This window comes from Monodon monoceros, unplaced genomic scaffold (assembly GCF_005190385.1).
Source record: "Monodon monoceros isolate NGI ecotype Baffin Bay Population unplaced genomic scaffold, NGI_Narwhal_1 Super_Scaffold_21, whole genome shotgun sequence".
In the NCBI taxonomy this organism is placed as follows: domain Eukaryota; kingdom Metazoa; phylum Chordata; class Mammalia; order Artiodactyla; family Monodontidae; genus Monodon; species Monodon monoceros.
The window spans coordinates 131,656,959-131,678,894 of record NW_021703778.1 but is presented as its reverse complement, the minus strand read 5'-3'; the positions used below and the strand labels follow the sequence as shown (position 1 = coordinate 131,678,894).

The 21,936-nt window shown below is 41.8% G+C and overlaps 1 protein-coding gene across 1 annotated transcript in view; it reads left to right on the top strand.

The window, feature by feature from the left end:
- Positions 1 to 21,936, top strand: part of ARMH4 (armadillo like helical domain containing 4) — a 125,898-nt gene that overhangs the window by 38,787 nt on the left and 65,175 nt on the right. The gene's annotated exons all lie outside the window — the stretch shown is intronic.

Here is a 21,936-nt window from a genome sequence, read left to right as displayed (position 1 = left end):
CCTGGATGTTTGGTGAGAGTCTCCGCGGATGGAGGCTGACCCTAACTCTGACACTCTCTTCCTGTCAGCAGGGACGTTCCTCTGTCTGTCTCCTCTTACCTTTTTCTGGAGAGATGCTATTAAGCTCTGGGTGATTCTTTGAGGCCTCACTCTCTTGACCTGAGGGGAAGTGACCTCTTCTCCAAAGAAATCTCCTCCCTGAAACTTTTAGTCTTTAAAAGGCCCACTTATACCTTAAGTACAGCAGAGGTTAGATTGAAGAGCCATATAACCAGCGTTTGGAGTATTTCATTGAAAATTGGGGTGTTGGTCTTCGACTTCGCTCTGGAATATCATACTAGTGTATCCTGGTGCCTCGGTTGAAACTTCCAATTCAGAATCTTATTACATATGATTTCTTAAAGATTGTTCTCCTCTCCTCCCATGAAAACTCTTTCAGATTAGTGATGAGGAAGGGTAAGTGCATTAAAATGAGTATGGAGTGGGAAAGTCGCGTCATCTGTTTATCACACGATTGTGTAGTTTAAAACAAGCTCTCTCGCTTTCTTCAAAGCTCAGACTGAAGTTGGTATACCTTTAAATGTTTGCAGTCAAAGGGGGAATCCTTTTCCTAATCTCTAAAACTAAGGAAACATGCATAAGGATCTTCAATGTCATCTTCTCTTCCATTATAGAATTCTTTCACGAGCTGTCCTTTAGATTTGGTTAATTAATTTATCCAAAAAATGGAACACCTACTATGTTCCTTTGCAAGGCATTGGAAACACAGAGAAAAACAAGGCAGTGCCTTTTATTGATTAGAGCAGAGCCCACTCGTAAAGGCTTCAGTGCAGGGTGGGTGAATTCTATAATAAAAGTAGGGTTATAGGAGGCCAGAACAGAAATGTAGAAGGGGGGCATTTAGAGTAGCTTGGAGAGTTCAGAGCTGTCACTTGAAGGATATATAAATAGGAGATAGCTTGCAGGAGAAAGAGGTCAAAGACAGAACATACACAGAGGCACTGGAGGGATGAAAGAGCATGGCATAATACAGATGGGTTGGCAAAGAACGTTGTAAGTGGGTAAAAAGAAGCTCTAGGAGATACAACAGCAGACAAGGCTGGAAAGGTAAGGTAAGCAAGGATGCATCGCGAAGAGCGGTGACTGCCAAGAGGTTTTCCCTTGTCCTTTATGAAAACCGTTCTAGTGATAGTGCAGTGGAGGAACAGGGGAGGAGCGTGAGACTGGGGAGAGAGAAAGGCCGCTTATGAGACCAATGAAATGTCCATGTGAGGAGCGAAGGCGTGAACTAAGGCAGAGGAAGTGGGATGAAGAAAAAGGAGCCAACCTGAGAGCTTTTTGTCACGGGTGCTAACTGATTTGGGAGGATGAAGAAAAATAGAAAGAGAGTTGAGGATGATTTCTAGGTTTTTAGCCTGGGCGAACAGGTGGAGAGTAATATCTCTGTTGAAGAGAGGGAATAGAGAGAGTGACGTGAACTTGGCATATTGGGGAGATGATGAGCTAGTTCCGGGCACATTGAATACGAGGAGCCTGTGGGGTGTCCAGGATGTACTTCGATTTTGAGTCTTGAATTCAGGGAAGAAGTCTGCGACTGAGAAATTATTCTGGGATTATCACCCTCTAGGTTGACATAAAGGTTGTAGTTGAAATGTACCTGGGATTTCCTGTGGAATATGCTTATGGTAAGCAGAGGAGGTGATAAAGGATGGACTTCCACTGGACAGGCAGAAGGTATCATACATGTGCATACAACGCTGTATTTACTAAATTATTTCCTGAACAAATCCGGCATGTAATTGGGCAGTAGTTACTTTAAAAACATATCAAATGAGGGCTTCCCTGGTGGCGCAGTGGTTGAGAGTCTGCCTGCCGATGCAGGAGACACGGGTTCGTGCCCTGGTCTGGGACGATCCCACGTGCCGCGGGGCGGCTGGGCCCGTGAGCCATGGCCGCTGAGCCTGCGCGTCCGGAGCCTGTGCTCCGCAACGGGAGAGGCCACAACAGTGAGAGGCCCGTATACCGCAAAAAAAACCCCAAAAAACAAAAAAAACATATCAAATGAAACTGCTAAAAGCTTATAAATATATCAAAATATTATCAAAATATTATAAAACAAACACAAACACTGGCCTGGGAACATGTGAATAAATATTTAGTCTGAAATGCACCTGTTCTACATGAGCTGGTTGAGATCAATAAAATAAAATACAAAATACCAATGTAACTTATTATAGAGGTTAAACACAAAGACAAAAATCTGCACATCAAGTGACTCCTCAGGTAGTGGATTTATAATATGGAAGGATCATGGACAGTTGAACAGTCTTTTAAGTATGGATTGGGTGAATATTTAGGGACTGTACCCCTTTACTGGAGAGAGGGCTGCTTTTGTACAGAGGTACTCTATGGAGGCCATATGGCATCTATTCCTGGATTGTGGTCCAGGAAGCCAATTTTCCCCACTTAGGAAGTTGGCTTACCATTTATGATAATTATAAGCAATTGGAGAGGCTATGAATCTTAGAAAAATCTGTAGCGGTTACAATTCAAGGGTAACATGATCATTTGGGCTCTAGCCTTTTTCAACACAAATTTACCATTGAAGAAGAGTCAAATTTTTAAAAAATTGACTTTATTGAGGTATAAATTATATACGATAAACTGCACTCAGAGTATGCAATTCGATGAGTCTTGACAGTTGTCAAGATGGAGGCTACACTCATGTGGGCTCCATCTCACTGAAAATGCAGAGTATTTCCATCACTTCCCTTTGGTCCCCCCAATGATTCCTCATGCCCTTTGCAGTCTGTCTCTCTCTCAGTCCCCAATCCCTGGTAACTACCGATCTACTTATATTACTACAGGTTAGAGTGCATTTTCTAGAATTTTATATAAGCAGAATCATATAATACATACCTTTATGTACCTGGCTTCTCTCACTTAGCATAATGATTTTGAGATTCAACCATGTTGTGGTCTGTATCAGTAATTTGTTCCCTTTTTATAGCTGGGTAGTATTCAATAGTATGGATATACCACATTTTGTTTATCTAGTCACCTGTTGATGAACATTTGGGTTTTCCCCAGTTTTTGGCTAATAGCAGTTACATTTTAAGGTGTGTAGGGTATGAGGCACAGGACAAATAGCCCTATTGTCCCCCTGTCCTGCCTCCTGATTCCAGCCTCCATGCATGGCTAAGGTTTCTTAAATTAGTGATACCAATTTAGTGATTTGCTATGCTTTTTAAAGTGATTTCCCCAAGTCCTGAATTTTTATTTCATATCAGATTTTTCCTTTTAATAAAATTTACCATTTTCCTGGTTGTCTCCTACCTTTTACTTTCACTTCTTTTCCTGATATCTTCAGTTTGCCAACATGTTTTTAGCATTGTAGTTTTCGTGGGAACCAAAATAAGGAACAAATCTTTCAAGCCCTTCCTTTTTTTCCACTGTGGGAAGACTGGGTTGGAGTAGTAGTGTCCGGGTCTAGGATTTTATTAGCTCACCAACTTTTTCTTGGAGGGACAGGAGTATTTACTAGTAACTCAAAATGAGTGACAACTTCTGGATCAATGTTCATTGATACAGTTTCCTAAATGTTCTCAGGTCACGTGCAATAGAGGGAAACCTCCCTTATTTGTGATGGATTTTGCGATACCAAGAATAACGGCTCTTGCTGATATGATTAGGTTAAGGATCTTGGGAGGGAGAGGTTATCCTGGATTTTCTGCAAAGGCCCAGTGTGATCACGAGTGTCCTTATAAGCGAGAAGTATCAAGTCAGAGTCGGAGAAGGAGATGTGATGACAGAAGCAGAGGTCAGAGTGATGTGGCCATGAGCAAGGAATTCTGGCAGCTTCCAAAGCTGGAAAAGGCAAGGAGATGGATTCTCCCCTTGAGCCTCTAGAAGAAACACAACCCAGCTGACACCTTGATTTTCAGTCCCTCAAGACCCATTTTAGACTTTTAACCTCCAGAACTGTAAGGTAATAAATTTGTGTTGTTTTGAGCCCCTAAGTTTGTGGTAATTTGTTACAGCAGAAATAGGAAACTAATACAGATTTCAATAAGTATTTCATGAGCAGCTTCCTTTTAGAAGTAGAGCTTGCATGGCAGCTGTAGTCTGAGTGTGAGTGTTGTAAACTTAACTATAGTTTTTTCTTAATGAATCACTAAAAATGCAAAGATTGAGACCTTTAAAAAGTAATCCAGTTTAATATAATTATACTTTAATTGGTCATCTTATTCATTCCTATTTTTAAGTGGGTTATTTTTATTTATAGACTATCACATCCTATTTTACAGTATGAATGGTATTCCAAAGCAAATGCTAAAACCCATAGAAACCTTTAAAAATGAACAGATTGAAGTGGGTAGTTGGGATTGGCTAAAAATAATACATACTCTTTGAATAGATTATCGTTTCATTTTCTGTGAAGTAACAAGAGCAGAAAACTTAGATGACTTTCTGAGGCAAAGCAGTAGATCCATGGCTTAATTCTGTGCACTTCTGTTTTCTGTATTGTCACATACACATTGCCTGTAAAGCTCTGGAGAGAGAGCCCAATTTCTTGATCTTGCTGTTGGGAGGTGTGATTGTGGACTGAACTATAGAGGACAGAGAATCAGGAGTGAAAGTTCCGTGTTATGACTGAGGTGCATTGATTGGTAAAGTGCTAGTAGCATATAGGAAGCTCTTTATTTACATATGCAGAATCAATTTCTTTTCTGATCTAACAAGTTTCTTTTCTTTTTTTTTTTTTTAACAAGTTTATTTTCAAATTTATTGGTAAGAACCTGTACAGAGAGCAGGTACTGTGACCCCCCACACTACTTCTTATCCTTTCACTATAATAAATCACACGATTATTCTTTTAAAAGTATAAAATCAATATGGGCAAAGTTGAGTCAACATATCTTTTTTTTTTCTTTTGCGCTATGCGGGCCTCTCACTGTTGTGGCCTCTCCCGTTGTGGAGCACAAGCTCCAGACGCGCAGGCTCAGCGGCCATGGCTCACGGGCCCAGCTGCTCCGCGGCATGTGGGATCGTCCCCGACCAGGGCACGAACCCGTGTCCCCTGCATCGGCAGATGGACTCTCAACCACTGTGACACCAGGGAAGCCCAACATATCCATTTTAATGTTTAAACATTTGCAATGTAATTAATGTCTGGTGCTTCTTTCCTCTGTGCATTCTGTATCTGCTAGGATGCCTTTAGCTATACGCAGCAGAAACCTTAAGTTGACTTAAAGAGTAAAGAAATATATTTTCTCTGAAAACAAGAAGTCCAGAGATGGAGCTCCTGGGTCAGTTGACTCAGTAGCTCAGCTGTCATCGGTGACTCATGTTTTTCCACCTTGCTGCACTGTCCTCCTTGGGATGTTCACTTTGGCCCCAGGCTCTCCTCCATACAGTTGCAGTGGCTGAAGCAGTTTCAGATGTCACACCTAGACAAGACATTGTTCAGACAAAGAAGAGGACTGCCTTTTTACTGTGTTTCTTCCTCAGGAGAGAGGAAGACTTTCCAAGAATCCCCCAGTAGAATTCTCACCACTGATCGGCTGGGATTAGGTCACATGCTCATTTCTAAACAATCATTGGCAAGGGGAATGTGATCACATGACTGGTGTAACGGATGGGGGCGTGTGTCAGTCACTATATCTATCTATGATTTCTGTGTTTTTCTGTTTACTTCTCTTGTGGCTGGTTCTTATCCATGTTTCTTTTATCTTCCAATAATCCTGTGACTAATCTTGTTAAACTAATATATTTATCTTAAATATGTTTTGAATTCATGAGTTCTGGATGAGGGCCCGAGGGTGGTGGTATTGTTCCAAGAAGAGACCATTTTTTGGCCACTTTATGGTTTGGTTGATGTTCTGAATAGATAAGGCTTCCAAAAGCCATCAATTAGTTAAGTGCAGAATTACTATAGCTGTCTTCACGTTTTTTTCAAAAGCCTGCATCTAACATTGGGAGGGGTTCCTGATTTAGGAAGTGGAATATTTTTCTCTGGAGGTCTTTAAAAAACATGATAAGTATTCAATTAACAGTACAGAGATGTTTGTGGAAAGCAGAAGAATGAAGAGCATTTATGTTTCTAGTTTTTCACCAGACATTCATAGAGCACCTACTAAGTGTGTGCTCTATGTTGTGGAAAGAGTGAGAGGTTGACCTGTAAAGAGATAGATTGCCATGGGGCAGAGAATGGCTCTATAGATGTGAGGCCAGTGGCTGAGCGATTACACTGTGGGGAATTGAATCATCATTTACAACCGGGGGTTTCTTTGAGTGGGCAGCCATCTTTGGGGTGTGACTTCGGGAGTGCTTGTGTGATCTCTAATTTATATCCCCCTCCCCATTTTAACATGGTGCCTACTCTTCAATATTAAGAGCCTTCCTTTGGATTGCAATAATGTATCTTGAGAAGGCCTTACAGAAATGCAGATCTGCTGTCTGGATAGGATAACCCATAAGATGTTATCATGGATTTATTATTATTAGGTTCATTACCTGGTGATTTAGGATGATTTTAATATGAAAGAAAGAGAATGTGTTTTGAATTGGTAGAAAGGTAGAATGAACTGTAGGCAAAGGTGAGGGGGTTCGGCCTTAGAGAAACTGAGCATTGGTCTGTGAGAAAGTCAGAGCCTTTGTCCTCAAACGTGTCAGCTCTTCTCTTTCTTCTCCCCATCATCCTTCTTGTTCTTTTAGAACACTTAACATGTAGCTAAGACTGAACACTTAAATATAGTGCAACACGGGCTGTGACAGCAAGAAAAAGATGCTCCATAAAAGACAGTGGGAAGTGTGAGACTTCAAACAACTCTTCACTGCAACAAATGTGAGTGTATTTTGGCATATAACGTGTTAAGCTGTGTATTATGAGGTTGCTCAGGAAGTTGCCGGGCTAACGTGGTTAAATATGTGTAAGGAAGGAGAAGGAAAGAAACCTTAATCCGAAGTAACCAGCGCGATGTGAGTGGCAGATTGGCTAAAGCCCCCGCACCAGTGGTTCTCACTCTTGGCTGGAACCCCCTGGAGAGCCACACAAGGTACTGATACCTGGGTCCCACCCACGGAGCACAGCTGCCCTAGACTGGGTCTGCTGGTTGTTCCCTTGGGCTGAGGCAGCTTCTGTTTGTGAAGGGGCTGGAGAAGGAGAATTGTCAGAAGTGTTCTGTGCCCTATGAATTGAACCTCCATTAGTAAAGATTTACATTGCTTGTAATGATCTTTTGTGTATTGGATTAGTGTGCCTTAAAAAAAAATCCAGCTTTTTACAGTCCTATTGAGATTAAAGTCGATATCCATGGTTTAGTTTTCCCAGAAAGCCCATGGTCACGTTGATTTCGGATGCACATAGCAGTAAGTGGCAGCTTGCAGCATGCAGCACGAGCGATAGCTGGAAGCAAGATCTTAGTTCCTGGACCGGGAGTCCTAACCACTAGACCACAGGGGGCAGTGGCTAGGGCCTGGATCCCTAGTTCTTGCCTGCCTTGTCAAGAATGAATTCATGTGAGGAGGCAAAAGGTAAAGAGAAAAGTGAAAAGTTTATTGGAAAAGCAAAGTACATGCGGAAAGATGCACGGGCGAACTCAGAGAGAGAGTCGCGCCTTTGGGAAATAAATTCTTTATAAAAGGGCAGTTTTCCAGGTCTTTGTCCTCCTTCTGGCCAATCATCTTGTTTTGTCCCCCCTGGCTAATTTGTCTCAGGACCCTCCCCTTAGGTGCGCACGCACCTTTCAGCCAAGATGGATCTTGACGTGAAGGTGTCTGGGAGAAGCAAGACTCACTGTGGCCTGGCATTGTCCCCTGACTTTTGACCTGCAAGGAGCCTTTCTGTGCATGTGTAGTGTCTCCCTTGCCCCGAGGATGGGAAGTATATGGCCTCTTGATCCTTTACTCAAACAAGGTCTAGCTCCTCTCTGCTCCTGCCACAACTGTTATCTTAAGGTGTCCACAAGAGACAAAGCCTGGCTTTTTACCATTTCAGTTGTTACTTCCATTTTGGAGTGCAAACAGGAAGCTGACTGTAAATGCCTAACCTGGAGCCCACCTATCTCCTATCTCAGGAAATGTAAACAGGAGGCTAGTTGTGAGTGTCTGGCCTGAAGCCCACTTTTTCCTGCTTCATGAAATGTGAACAGGAGGCCAGCTGTAAACGTCTTACCTGGGGCCTGTCTGCCTCCTGCCTCAACGTGACAGACTTCTAAATCTGTACCATGGAGGTCTGTACCCTGACCTCTGCATCTGGAATGAGTGAGCATCTCCGGATGTGAGTTTCCTTGAGTAGGCACCTGCCTTGGAGTTACTTGGAGTTCCTTCCTGTCCTCAGATGGTACCCAGGGTTTCTGGGTTTAAGAGTAATGCCATTTACTCTTGCTTTGGAAAGAACTGAATTATTTTTCTGAGACAAGAGGAGCAGAACTCGGGTGTAGACCTCCTTTTTCCACATTAGGCAGGACACACTGATGCCAAAGTTTAAATTAGAGATTGTGATCCCTGCCTCTCCCCACCTCAGGAGAATGAGTGCTTAAGGGATGTTAGGTCTGTAGAGCAGGATGCCTTCCAAGTCCAAGAAGTCATTTCTTCGTAGATCTTCCATTTGAGCCGTTGGTTACTGGCAGATCAGCAGTAGTTGGGGATTTCTAGGGGAGAAAATCTGTCCCCATGCCTGTGGTGAAAAATCTGACAAACTCAGGATTTTAGGTTTTAAATGCATTTATTTCCTGAGTTTTCCATTTATTTATTTTTAACCTGTTATATTGTAGGTATTTTTGTTAGAAGCCATAAATCCTCTTTTTAGCCTGGGGTAGGTTATAAGTAGGTTAAATACATAAAAGTGAATAGACTTCCTTCCTGCTGCCCACTTCCAACCGTGCTCGTAGATATGTTCTGAGGGCACCTGTCTTGAACCAAACATCAAAAAGATAGCTGGCCAAGGCTAAACAAAACCAGGTTCTGGCCTAAAAAGAATGTAATGTATTCTGGGTTTTCTTCTTTCATTTTGGTGTTCATGACACTTCTGATGAGCAGTTATGTATAATGGCTACAGTCAAACTTTTATGTTTCTTCAGCATAGGAAATGTTAAGTCATTTGGAAGGAGGAAAGGACTGATGGAATGGATGATTTTGTGGGTTGTGTTAAATTTTCTTTTTAGGACTGACAGTTAATGATTTTTCACAGCTATATGTAGAACTTTTGCACCAAGAATTTCAGGCAGACTGGAATTGAGGCTTTGAAATTCATTAATTCCAAGAGTGGTAGAACTCAGATCATTAACACACACACACACACACACACACGCACACACACACAGACACAGAGTTCCCTTTGACCAAGTCAGCTGTGGGACACTGCAAATTCCCTTATTCTCCTCCAAAGATTTCTTTTGAGAAAACTGGTGAGGAGTCAACTCTAAGTCTCAAACGCTAATGAGGAAAACTAGTAGAATAGAGTTAGTGGAGAGCACAGTGGCAGCCACAGCTCCGTCTGCAGCTAACTCCCCTATGCATAAAGCTTCCCTGGGGATGTTCCTGTGTGGAGGAAGGGAAAAATCAGTCTTGGTTGTTAAAACATTGATCTTTGTGCAGCTGGATCTCTCCAGTACTGTGGTAGTAGGTTCTGTGTGATCTCAAAGAACTGCCAACCTCTCAAACTGGCCTCAGGAAGCCAGAGCTATTTTTGAAATTCAGAGGATTGGTGGTGCGAATTAAAAATACACCACAGCAGAAGTGAAGGAGAGATTGAATATAAAATCAAGGAATCAGAGATTTCATCAGGTAACTCAGGGATTCAACAGTTCATGGGTAGGAAGCATTTCTTATAAGTGGATTTGTCTCTTTTATACACCCCTGATATATTCAAGGACCTCCAAGGTCTGTCTGGGGTCTATCTTCCCTCCTCGTTTCTCTCGACTGCTTTGTCCAAGACCTCTGCCTTCAGCGGGCTGTAATCACTGTCACCAGAACATGCATCAGACATTTCCGGACCTGGCTTTTTTTTTCTACCATTATTCTTTTCTCCTGGGATGGTCTTCTCCATTTTCTGTCTGTCTGCCCCCACCCCCCGCCCCGGCTCTCGCTGAAGCCTTTCCTGGCAACCCTAACTCCCACTCAGTCCTTCCCTGTGAAACTCCCCCAGCCGTTCTTGGCAGTAGGGCTCATTTCTACTCCACTATCTCATTTTGCTTAGGACTTTTTTTGGAAGTGCACAGTATCTAGTACTCAGCATTGAGTACTGTTGATTGATTAAAAGGGGGTTCTCTTCCAGCGGGTAGCCATGCTGGACCTGAAGGGGACGGGACGGGAGGGGGCATGTTAAATGGAGTTAGTTGGATTTGTGGAAAAAATGGTAACTGATCAGGTGCTGAGGGTTCTCCATAATGCTTATAACTGAGATTAAACTTAAATATCACATGACAGGTAGGACTTCATGTGATCTTAACTTTCTCTGGTTCTCTCTACTTACTTCAAAATAGTTTTTACATCTACAAAGCCTTTAGTAATGAACTAATTATAGCATGCCTTCAGGTCATCGGCCATAGATAACATTTTGAGGCTAGGTTTTTTTCCAGAACATAATCTAATGTTTTATTTTATTTTTTCCAGCTGTATTGATTAACATAACATTGTGTGCAACGTGTTTATTTGATACGCTTACATACTGCAAAATGATTACCATCATAGCATTAGCTAACACCTGCACTGTGTTGAGTTACTACCTTTTCTTTTTTGTGGGCAGCAATCTAACATTTTAGAATGGTTTTTTAGAATGAGCTTGGAATGATTCTACACCGTTTAATGAGCAGACTTGAAAATGCTGGGCCAGCTACCTTCATTACCTTCGAATCTGAATCAGATGAGAATCAGATGATTGCATTCTCATAGGGATCAATCATTTAAAAAACTTCCAAATAGCTAATTAGGTGCCTTAATAGCGATTAGGCCTTTGATAGCTTCTACCAAAGAATAAAAACAGCCATGGCATCACCTACATGGAAGTGAGAAATTTATTAAACCTGAGTCGCTTTGCCACTGGATCATTGCTTCTCCAAGTCAGAGAATTGAGTTGTCTTTTTGTATCTCACTTCTGGCTGGAAGAAACTTATAATTATAGTATTTAAAATGTTTTAGGGTTTTGGTTTGAACAAAATTTTTCTCTTTTCATGTCTTTAAGGCCCTTTAAAAGGCCCTGGATAATAGGTTCTTGTATCAAAGGTTTAAAAGAAAAGTAAATTTGGACTTGTTGATTTAGGAAGAGCCTTCTGGAACTAAAGCCAAATATCTCAGCTTCACATTATTCATCTTTATTTCTGTTAATGATCTGTGTGAGATAATAGACTTAATGCTTTCCAGAAGTTGAAGCCCTTATCTGTATTTTCATGATTAAACTATATTGAATTAGAGAATTGGAAAAAAAAATCACATTTCATTCATTAGGAATGAATTTCTTATGTGAAAGTTCAGCAGTCACTTTTCCTTTGGAGAGCTAAAAAAGGATTCTTGGAACTAAGCCAGAAAATAATCTCTTCATCAGCTACAGTTAATAAAAACATTGATAAGGCACATTATATCTGAGGAGAGTACTTTGAACTAATTTCTTTGTAATCACAATGCACTCATAGGCTCACTTGGGGAATTAGTAACATATGAAAACATCTAGTAGGCTCTTCTGGGAATTAAACAAGAAATACAGAGAGGACTGCAAAAAAAATTTCAGAAATGAAGAAACTGAGTATAAATTGTCCTCTTTGAAAAATACAGAGGAAAGTAAACAAAGATGATGTGAAAAAGCTTCCAGGGCTTCCCTGGTGGCGCAGTGGTTGAGAGTCCGCCTGCCGATGCAGGGGACAGGGGTTTGTGCCCCGGTCCGGGAGGATCCCACATGCCGCGGAGCGGCAGGGCCCGTGAGCCATGGCCGCTGAGCCTGCGCGTCTGCAGCCTGTGCTCCGCAACGGGAGAGGCCACAACAGTGAGAGGCCCGCGTACTGCAAAAAAAAAAAAAGCTTCCAATTATGTTAAAACAAAATTGAGAAAGTAGTGAAAACGGTGTCCTTATCTCTTGATTTGAAGTTACATGATGCTAAATTAAGGTGAATTAATCAAATGTTATAGGTCTGCTGTGTTAAGAACCTGGAATATTTGTAGTCTCCCCAGTTTTATTTGTCTTCCTTAATTTGGATCAGAGAAAGAATGCACTTAACTTTTGCATTTCAGAAAATAGAGCAATTCAGTAATTTCCCCCTCTCTACTGAGATCATAAAAAGAAGATGCTAAATCCTCAAAGCTTAGCTTACTGATCAGGTGAGGTTGAAGTCAGCCAGTTCATTTCATTTCAGCATTTGAGAATTAATGACCACGGAGTTCTGATTTTCCAACTAAGAACTTTTCTGATTTTCTGTTGGACAGAAAGATTTTTTCACAGAATCTGGCACAAAATATAGATATTTGTCCAACAAAGAATGCCCAGTTTCAATTCATGTGAAGAATCTTTAAAATAAACTTTACAAACATCCAGATTGTCAAGACCCAGGGAAAGAATTTAAAACAGAGGAGTGTTTACAGCTGAGGGAATTGTGATTTACGCTTTCCACCTCTAAGTTTTCCTGCAGGGCTGAAATCTTTCTGAAATAATGGGATTTGAATTTCAAGCTGCTCCTCTTGAAAGAGGACAGCAACTGTTTGGAACAGGATGGCTTTGATGAATCCTTGGGGATAAATGCTCCAAGTAATGTCGGCAGCTTCCAACAGCATAAGGTTTGATATGAAGTCAGCCACAGGCACCAGGGTAACTACCACCTAGGTTTGTTTATCACAAGCTTGGTAAAGTATTGCACATCCTGCAGGACCACGGCCTTGGGCTTCTGAGCCCTGCCGTGTGGGAAGCAGGTGGGTGATGGAGGCCATGTACACAGAGCTAAAGTGAAGAGCTGTTGCTAGGTAGGCCTTACTATTCAGGGCTGAGCCACAGAAACCACAGATAGTTCTAAAAACAACTCATTTACTTAATCCACTAATGAAAAGGAGGTAGGGGAAAACCATGGAAAAAATCATGATGCGGGGGAAGTTTGTTGTGTTCTATTTTCTTCCTCCTTCTCCCTGGTCATCATCCTTATCATCCTCGCTTTCCACCCTTCCTTTCAGCACTGGTAGTGGCCACCCAGGACTGCCCTGGGATCCAAAGAGGCTTCAGTCTTCTCTTAATCCCTTTCACTATATCAGAACACTCTTTCTTTAAGAACATGGTTTAAAGACTTTGAGGGACTGTCAATAATTCATAGTTGTTAAAAGATATATTTTTATTTATTTATTTTAAAATAAATTTATTATTTATTTATTTTATTTTTGGCTGTGTTGGGTCTTTGTTGCTTTGCGTGGGCTTTCTTTAGTTACAGCAAGCGGGGGCTACTCTTTGTTGCGGTGCGCAGGCTTCTCATTGCGGTGGCTTCTCTTGTTGGGGAGCACAGGCTGTAGGCGCGCGGACTCAGTAGCTGTGGCTTGCGGGCTCTAGAGCGCAGGCTCAGTAGTTGTGGTGCATGGGCTTAGCTGCTCCGCGGCATATGGTATCTTCCCAGACCAGGGCTCAAATCCATGTCCCCTGCATTGGCAGGCAGATTCTTAACCACTGCGCCACCAGGGAAGCCCCCAAAAAAATATTTTTAAAGAAGATATAATTATGATTCTTGATATAAAATGAACATGTGTCAAAGACTTTTAAAAGCTTATTAATTAATAAAGGAACCAGGTGGATGCCACAACTGGTTCAAAGGAAAGATTAAAGAATCACAAATTTACGTGGAGTCAAGGACTGTTTCAAATTTGGCTCCAACTAAACCATAAAATTTGCAGATCACTTGTGTATTGTCAAATAAACTCTAACTTTTAAACAACAACAAAAAAAAACAGACTGTTAAAATGAATTTACAAATGGATGCATGACAGACTTTTTCGAAGGTATGAGGGCTGTTTCTCCACTGGACAATTAATTTTCTCGTCTAGAGAAGAATTATTTGTATGGCTATCAGTTATCTGCAATTTAAAGAGGTGTGAAAGAGTCCAAAGGTGATTCAGAGCCCTAAAGGGAATCAGATAATTCTCAGGGGCTCCAACACTCCATTAAAAGGATATTCAGTAATGTCTTCCTTATCTCAAAGAATACCTTGTAGCCCTATTTTTTTTTTTTTTACAATAAAAGCATTTTATTGTAAAAGAATACATGTTAACTAAAAGAACTGAATGGTAGACTTTGGATAAATGGGGATGTATCTGTCAGGGAAGGTCAGTTGCTGTAACAAACAATTCCAGTCTCAGTGCCTTAATACAGTAGATTTATTACTTCCCCTCTTCACAGTTCCACTGTCACTAGTTACACTTCCACCAAGTGTCTCCACTATCTTCTTGGACCTATGTGACCTCAGTGGATCCTCTGCATCCAGCCAGGAGGCAGGAAAAAGAGAGAACTTAGGGAAGCCTGCTTGTAATTCCTCAGCCTGGAATGGACTCATTTTCCTTCCACTCAGATTCTATTGGTGAAAACTAGTCATGTGGCCCCACACGGATGAAGGTGGGGCAGATGGTGTTGGTCGTGGTCATGGTGGTTATTGCAACTTAGCTGAATCAAAACCAGCTTGGTGACCACTTGCATTTTCAGGGGTATGCTTCCAGGGACACTTCCTCTAGGAAGGCAAACCCCAGAGAACTGAGGAAAACCCAGTTTTCTATTTATAAATTATTACTAGATCCTTAGTGATGAGCAGAACACAGTGTCAGCTCTCCAGGAGCATATGAGTCATGGGGATGAAAACTCTATAATGTGAGGCAGGAAGTGACATATGCTGTGGAAAAAAATGCTCTGAAAGTACAGAAGGGTGAAATAGTAATTTAATTAATTTATTTATTTAGGCTTCATTGGGTTTTCATTGCTGGGTGTGGACTTTCTCTAGTTGTGTTGAGCGGGGGCTACTCTTCGTTGCGGTGTGCGGGCTTCTCATTGCGGTGGCTTCTCTTGTTGCGGAGCATGGGCTCTAGGTGCGTGGGCTTCAGTAGTTGTGGCTCACAGGCTCAGTAGTTGTGGCTTGCGGGGGTCTAGAGCGCAGGCTCAGTAGTTGTGACACATGGGCTTAGTTGCTCCATGGCATCTGGGATCTTCCCGGACCATGGCTCAAACCCATGTCCCCTGCTTTGGCAGGTGGATTCTTAACCACTGCACCACCAGGGAAGTCCTGAAATAGTAGTTTCAACCAAGGGGAACCATGGAAAGTATTAGAGACAACATGCAGGGCGGCAGTCGAAAGCCTAGAATTTGGAGTCAGGACATCCTGAATTCAAGTCTTCTCTTTGCCGCCATTGACTCTGGACAAATCTTTTACTTCTCTGAGCCTTGGTTTTCCTAACTCTAAAAAAGGGCATCATAACTGTTAGCTCATAGGGTTATTGTAACTTTACATGTGTAGGTATATACATGCAAAGTGAAGCAGAAGCTCATTTATATGAGATTTTGATGGTTAGGTCGACTTCAACAGGCAGAGAAGGCAAGGGACCTGGTAAGAAAGACTCCTGGGTTCTGTCCTTTCCTCCGTATTTTCTCAAGGAGCTTGTATACATTGGGAGTTCCCAGTAAGACTATATATAAGAAGAGGGAATCCACTGCCCAGCACAAATTTGAAGACCTAGATGCTCTTGAGAGTGCAATAGTTGAATTATTTAAAAATCTGACAAGGATTTCTAGTGGCTTTTGCTGATTCCTTCTTTTTTTTTTTTCCAGCATGACCCAGTCGTTGTCCACCCAACACTCCATTAACCATTCAGTTTAATGAGTGTAGTGTGAGGAGATTTAAAGTGATTGCCTGTCTTAGAGACAACACAAATAATTGATCAGAGTTTTTCACTTTTCAGATATTACTTCTTCAAGCTGTAGGTAAGGTTTCTGTGTCTTTCCTATATTTTTGCCTTTAAGGGTTATTTTTCCCCAGGTTAATTATATATTTTAATTTTTGGAACAGGTAGGATAATTATAGAATGCTGTTAGGAAAGAAAACTCACAACGTGACTATTTTCAGGACATTTAGTATAAAGGCAGTAGCATTAAGATGTGAACTTGGAAATTACGAGTCTTTTGTACTACTTAGTAGCCTCATGCAACTTTATATCCCACTTCTCTGCATCATGAATGTCTTAATAATAATTTTATACAGCTGAGCATAATCCTTAGGAAAAAGCAGGTACGGTGCTTCTTGACTATTAACGTGCATCCAGATCACCTGGGGATCCTGATAAAATGTAGGTTCTGATTCAGTAGGTCTGAGGAGGGGCCTCAGATGCTGCATTGCTTCCAGGAGATGTCTATGCTGCTGGTCTGTGGACCACATTGTGAGGGGTAAGGGGCCAATGGGCATACTTTTTATATGGGAAGTTGAGGAAGCCTTACTTGGGAGATTAAGGGGTCTAGGGGTCTTTTTAAAAAGGAGTTAGAATTTTATAGTATCTGCTTTTATTAAAGCTGCAGTTGGTTGGTCCTCTCTGTCCTCCATTAAGGACAGAATTTTCTAGATCCTTAGACTAGTTAGTTTTGGCTGTGCTTTAAAGTGTTTACTTATTTAATTTATTATTATTATTTTTTACTCTTAATGATAGCGACAAGGGCATTTCATCTGTCTCTGCCTTAGTATCCTCAAAAGTAAAACCACCTGGCTGTTACCTACTGCAGAGGAGGAATGAGGATGGACCCTGCCACTCTTGGCTAGTGTGTGTAATCTTACTGACAGATCTTCTTACCGTGAATCCAGCTACTCAGATCATTTCCGTGGTTATTATTTGTGCTTATAAGAAGTTTGGAATTTTAGAACTTCCCTGTGGCTCGTAAGAGCAAAGTGCCAAGGAAGCCACTCCCCAGCTCCCTTCAGGTAAGGATCACAGGCTGAATCCTAAAAAAGAGCCACGTAAATGTGCCATTTATCACGGGAGAGTCCCAGTCAGAGCAGATTAGAACAGGGCAAATCCAGCCTTGCTCTTGGGAGAAAAAACATCAAAGTACATACTTCTTCAAATTTTTTATTGAACATCTGCCTTTTACATAGCATTTTTAGGGGCACATAAATGTAGAGTAAAATTACCACCAGTTGTTGCTGGGTGCTTGCTCTGTACTCATATTGCAAAGCACTTGATTTACTTTGCATCATTTAGCTTTCATAGGTAGATATCATTGTTCCCTGTTCACACTTAGGGGGACATCTGGGTGTTCCACAGGTCAGAATGGCTCCCAAATTTCCATGGTCTCAAAATGGCTGTGACATTTCCAGGTATCACATCCTGATGTGATAATGGCCAGCAGAAAAGAGGGATCATCTCTTCCTTACTATCTTTTAAAAGAAGGAAGACTCCTAAAAGCTGCTCAAAGATCTTCCTTCATCTCTCATTGTCTGTAGTTATATCATGTGCTCATGTCTAAACCAATCACTAGCAAAAGAAATAGAACTACAATGGTCCCATTACATTAATCTAGGGGTCAAGAGAGTATACACATCAAATTCATCCTGATGCCTGTTCTTTAAATAAAGTTTTATTAGAACACAGCCCCACCCATTTTTTTTACCTATGGCCTATGGTTGCTTTCACCCTACAACAGGGGTCCCCAACCCCCGGGCCGCAGACTGGTACCAGTCCGGCCTGTTAGGAACCGGGCCACACAGCAGGAGGTGAGTGGAGGGTGAGCGAGTGAAGCTTCATTTGCCGCTCCCCATTGCTGACATTACTGCCTGAACCATCCCGTGCTCTTCCCACCCCCATCCATGGAAAAATCATCTTCCACGAAACCAATCCCTGGTGCCTAAAAGGTTGGGGACTGCTGCCCTACAACATCAGAGTTGAGTAGTTGCAACAGAGACCTTATGGCGCTGCAAAGCCAAAAATATTTACTGTCTGGTGCTTTACAGAAAAAGTTTGCTTACTATTGGCTTAGATGAGTCAGAATCCACATCCTGCACCAAGGAGGGGATATTTGGATAGAATTGGGGTTCTATCAGCAAAGGAGTGAGTGGCTGTTGGATAGGCCACCAGCAGTGACTGCTACAGAAGGGCATCTTTCTTCCAATGAAGCAGATGTGCTTTGAAGGACATTTGTGTAGGAAGGTAGCTGTAACCTCAGTGACAGTACAGGGTCCTAGGTTGAGGCTAGGTATAGAGTATTAAATGGGAATAAAAATAGAAAGAAGCAGAAGTGATGTCTCCTAGGTCTTGGCGTGTGGAAGATGTGAACAATCCTTCCAAAATTCAGACCACTGGGAATTCCCTGGTGGTCCAGTGATTAGGACTCAGTGCTCTCACTGCTATGGGCCTGGGTTTGATCCCTGGTCGGGGAACTAAGACCCCACAAGTCAGCAGTGTGGCCAAAAAAAAAAAAAAATTCAGACCACTAAACAAGTGCCAGGTCCCATGTAGTTCCCAGTGGTCACATGAAGTTGTGACAGGGAGCAGAGCAGCTCCTAAGCTTTTGTCTTGCCCTGGTGATGGTTTTAATGTCTGAAGATGAAGGAGACAAGAGGAACTGCAAATCCAAACAAGGCAGAACTGATAGCTGAAATGTAAGAGGCAATGTCCATTTCATCTTACGGTAGGAGGGATTGCTGGGCTTATTTAACCGTACTCTGGATGTCAGCAAAGCAAATGTCAGGAAGCTAAGAAAGTAGTCTTATCTCTGTTCATTAACTCTAAATGGTACACAGCTCAAGATTGGTATGATTGGTACTAGTTCCTAAAAATTTCTGTTAACTAAAATGATAGTACAACTAAAAATGAACCTGATGAAGAAGAAAAGGGTGGAATTTTAAAGACCAATGTGGTTTCAAGAGGAATTTGGATTTCAGAAGATGTGTGTATGTGAGCAGTGGAGTCATAAAGAGGAGATATGGAGATATGTATATGTATAGCTGATTCACTTTGTTATACAGCAGAAACTAACACACCATTGTAAAGCAATTATACTCCAATAAAGGTGTTAAAAAAAAAAGAAAAAAGATGTGGATTCAAACCCTGGTTGTATCACTTACTAACTCGGCGAACTTGAGAGCATTATTTGACCTCTCTCAGCCTCTGTTTCTCCATTTGTAAGTTAGGATATAAGTTTTACCCGTACAGAGTATTCTTGGAGGCCAGTGTATCCACTCTTTCTCTTGACCTCATTTTTTTCACTTTGAGACATTGTTGCATCAGTTGTCATTCTTGAAAATCTTTGGATCTTACTTATCCTTATAGGGAACAAAACCTTTTATAACTAGTGTGTCATTAATGGCTAAGAGTGGGTTAGCTCAGGGGCCATTACGTTGTTTCCGTCAGCCTCCCCACACCCTGCTCTGTGTGCCTACCAGATACACGCTACCACGCGCTCTGTGGGCCCCTCATGGGGCTTAAGAATGGACTGGGGCATTGGCCATGGTGTGGAGAGCTCACAGGGTATTCAGAGGGGACTAAGCAAGGTTATGGCATGGACAGACATCACTGCTGCTGGCCAGTCAGGCTGAGGCTTTGATGCAGACAAAACAAAGTCCTGGTAGGTGGCCCTGACAGGAGGATCAAGCGGCTCAAGCCTGGGTTCAGCAGTGTGTTCTTGGCAGGGCAGCTGGTCTGCAGGCAGGCAGCAGTCGCTCTCATGTGACTCCTGGGCACTCAGGTGATGCTCTTTCAAGTTCTCATTTCCCAAGTCTCCTCTTATCAGGTGGTGGCTCTCTTGCCCTCTTGGTCAGCTTCTCTAGGACCAACTTTCAATCCTACTGGGTAGCATATTTTTTCTTTTTGTTTTTAATCCAAGTAACATTGGTTTATAACATTACATAAGTTGCATGTGTACAACATTGTATTTATACTTCTGTACACCCTACAGCATGCTCACCATCAGAAATTTAGTTTCCATGCATCATCATACAGTTCATCCTCTTTACCCACTTTGCCTTCCCCCCAACTCCTTCCCCTCTGGTAACCCCTACTCTGTTCTCTATATCTACTTGTTTGTTTTTATTTGGTTTGTTCATTTATTTTGTTTGTTTTTACAAAAAATTTTTTTAAATTTATTTAATTAATTTATTTTTGGCTGTGTTGTGTCTTTGTTGCTGTGTGCGGGCTTTCTCTAGTTACGGCAAGTGGGGGCTACTCTTCATCGAGGTGTACAGGCTTCTCATTTCAGTGGCTTCTCTTGTTGAGGAGCACGGGTTTTAGGCGCGTGGGCTTCAGTAGTTGTGGCATGCAGTTTCAGTAGTTGTGGCTCGCAAGCTCTAGAGCACAGGCTCAGTAGCTGTGGAGCATGAACTTAGCTGCTCTGCGGCATGTGGGATCTTCCTGGACCAGGGCTCAAACCTGTGTCCCCTGCATTGGCAGGCAGACTCTTAACCACTGCGCCACCAGGGAAGCCCTGTTTGTTTGCTTTTTATATTCCTCATATGAGTGAAATCAAACAGTATTTTTCTTTCTCCATCTGACTTATTTCACTTAGGATAATACCCTCAAGGTCCATCCATGTTGTCACAAATGGCAAGATTTCATCATTTTTATGTCTTATATTCCATTGTATATCTATACATCACATCTTTTTTATCCATTCATGTGTTGGTGGACACTTAGGCTGTTTCCATATCTTGGCTATTATAAATAATGCAATATAGCTTTCAAATTAGTGTTTTTGTATTCTTTGGATAAATATGCAGAAGTGGGATAGCTGGATCATATGGTAGTTCTATTCTTTTTTTTTTTTTTTTTTTTTTTTGCGGTACGCGGGCCTCTCACTGTTGTGGTCTCTCCCGTTGCGGAGCACAGGCTCCGGACGCGCAGGCTCAGCGGCCATGGCTCACGGGCCCAAGCTGCTCCGCGGCATGTGGGATCTTCCCGGACCGGGGCACGAACCCGTGTCCCCTGCATCGGCAGGTGGACTCTCAACCACTGCGCCACCAGGGAAGCCCCTTTAATCCATTTTGAATTTATTTTTGTATATGGCCTTAGAAAATGCTCTAATTTCATTGTTTTACAGAAAACCTGATTTAATCCTCCCAGTAACCCTAAGAGATAGTAATGTTTTCTCCATTTTAACTATGAAGAAATTTAAGATCAAGTTCATACATTCAACAAGTGGCAGAGCCAAGAATTAAACCCTCATCTTCACTTGGTTGCAAAAATGCTGCTCTTTTTAAAAATTGAATTATAGTTGATTTACAATATTGTGTTAGTTTCAGGTATACAGCAAAGTGATTCAGATATATATGTATTCTTCAGATTATTTTCCATTATAGGTTTTTATAAGGTATTGAATATAGTTCCCTGTGTTTTACAGTAAATCCTCTTTGTTTATTTCATATATAGTAGTTTGTAGCTGTTAGTCCTATACTGCTAGCTTATCCACCCCCCCGCCCCTCCCCCAATCCCTTTCCCCTTTGGTAACCATAAGCTTGTCTTCTGTGTCTGTGAGTCTGTTTCTGTTTTGTACATAGATTCATTTGTATTATTTTTTTAGATTCCACATATAAGTGATATCATATAATATTTGTCTTTCTCTGTCTGACTGGCTTTACTTAGTATGATATTCTCTGGGTCCATCCATGTTGCTGCAAATGGCAATATTCCATTCTTTTTAATGGCTGAATAGCATTCCATTGTATATATATATATCCCACCTTCTTGAACCAATCATCTGTTGATGGGCATTTGGGTTGCTTCCATGTCTTGGCTATTATAAATAGTGCAGCTATGAACATTGGGGTGCATGTATCTTTTTGAAATAGAGTTTTTGTCTTTTCTGGATACATGCCCAGGAGTGGGGTTGCTGGATCACATGGTTGCTCTATGAAAATGCTGCTCTTAATGTATGAACCCAAATCCCTCTCACAGTTTTGGGAGCCCCATGCTGGAGCTAGCACTTACTGAATTGCAAGAGCCAATTGTTAAAGTTTC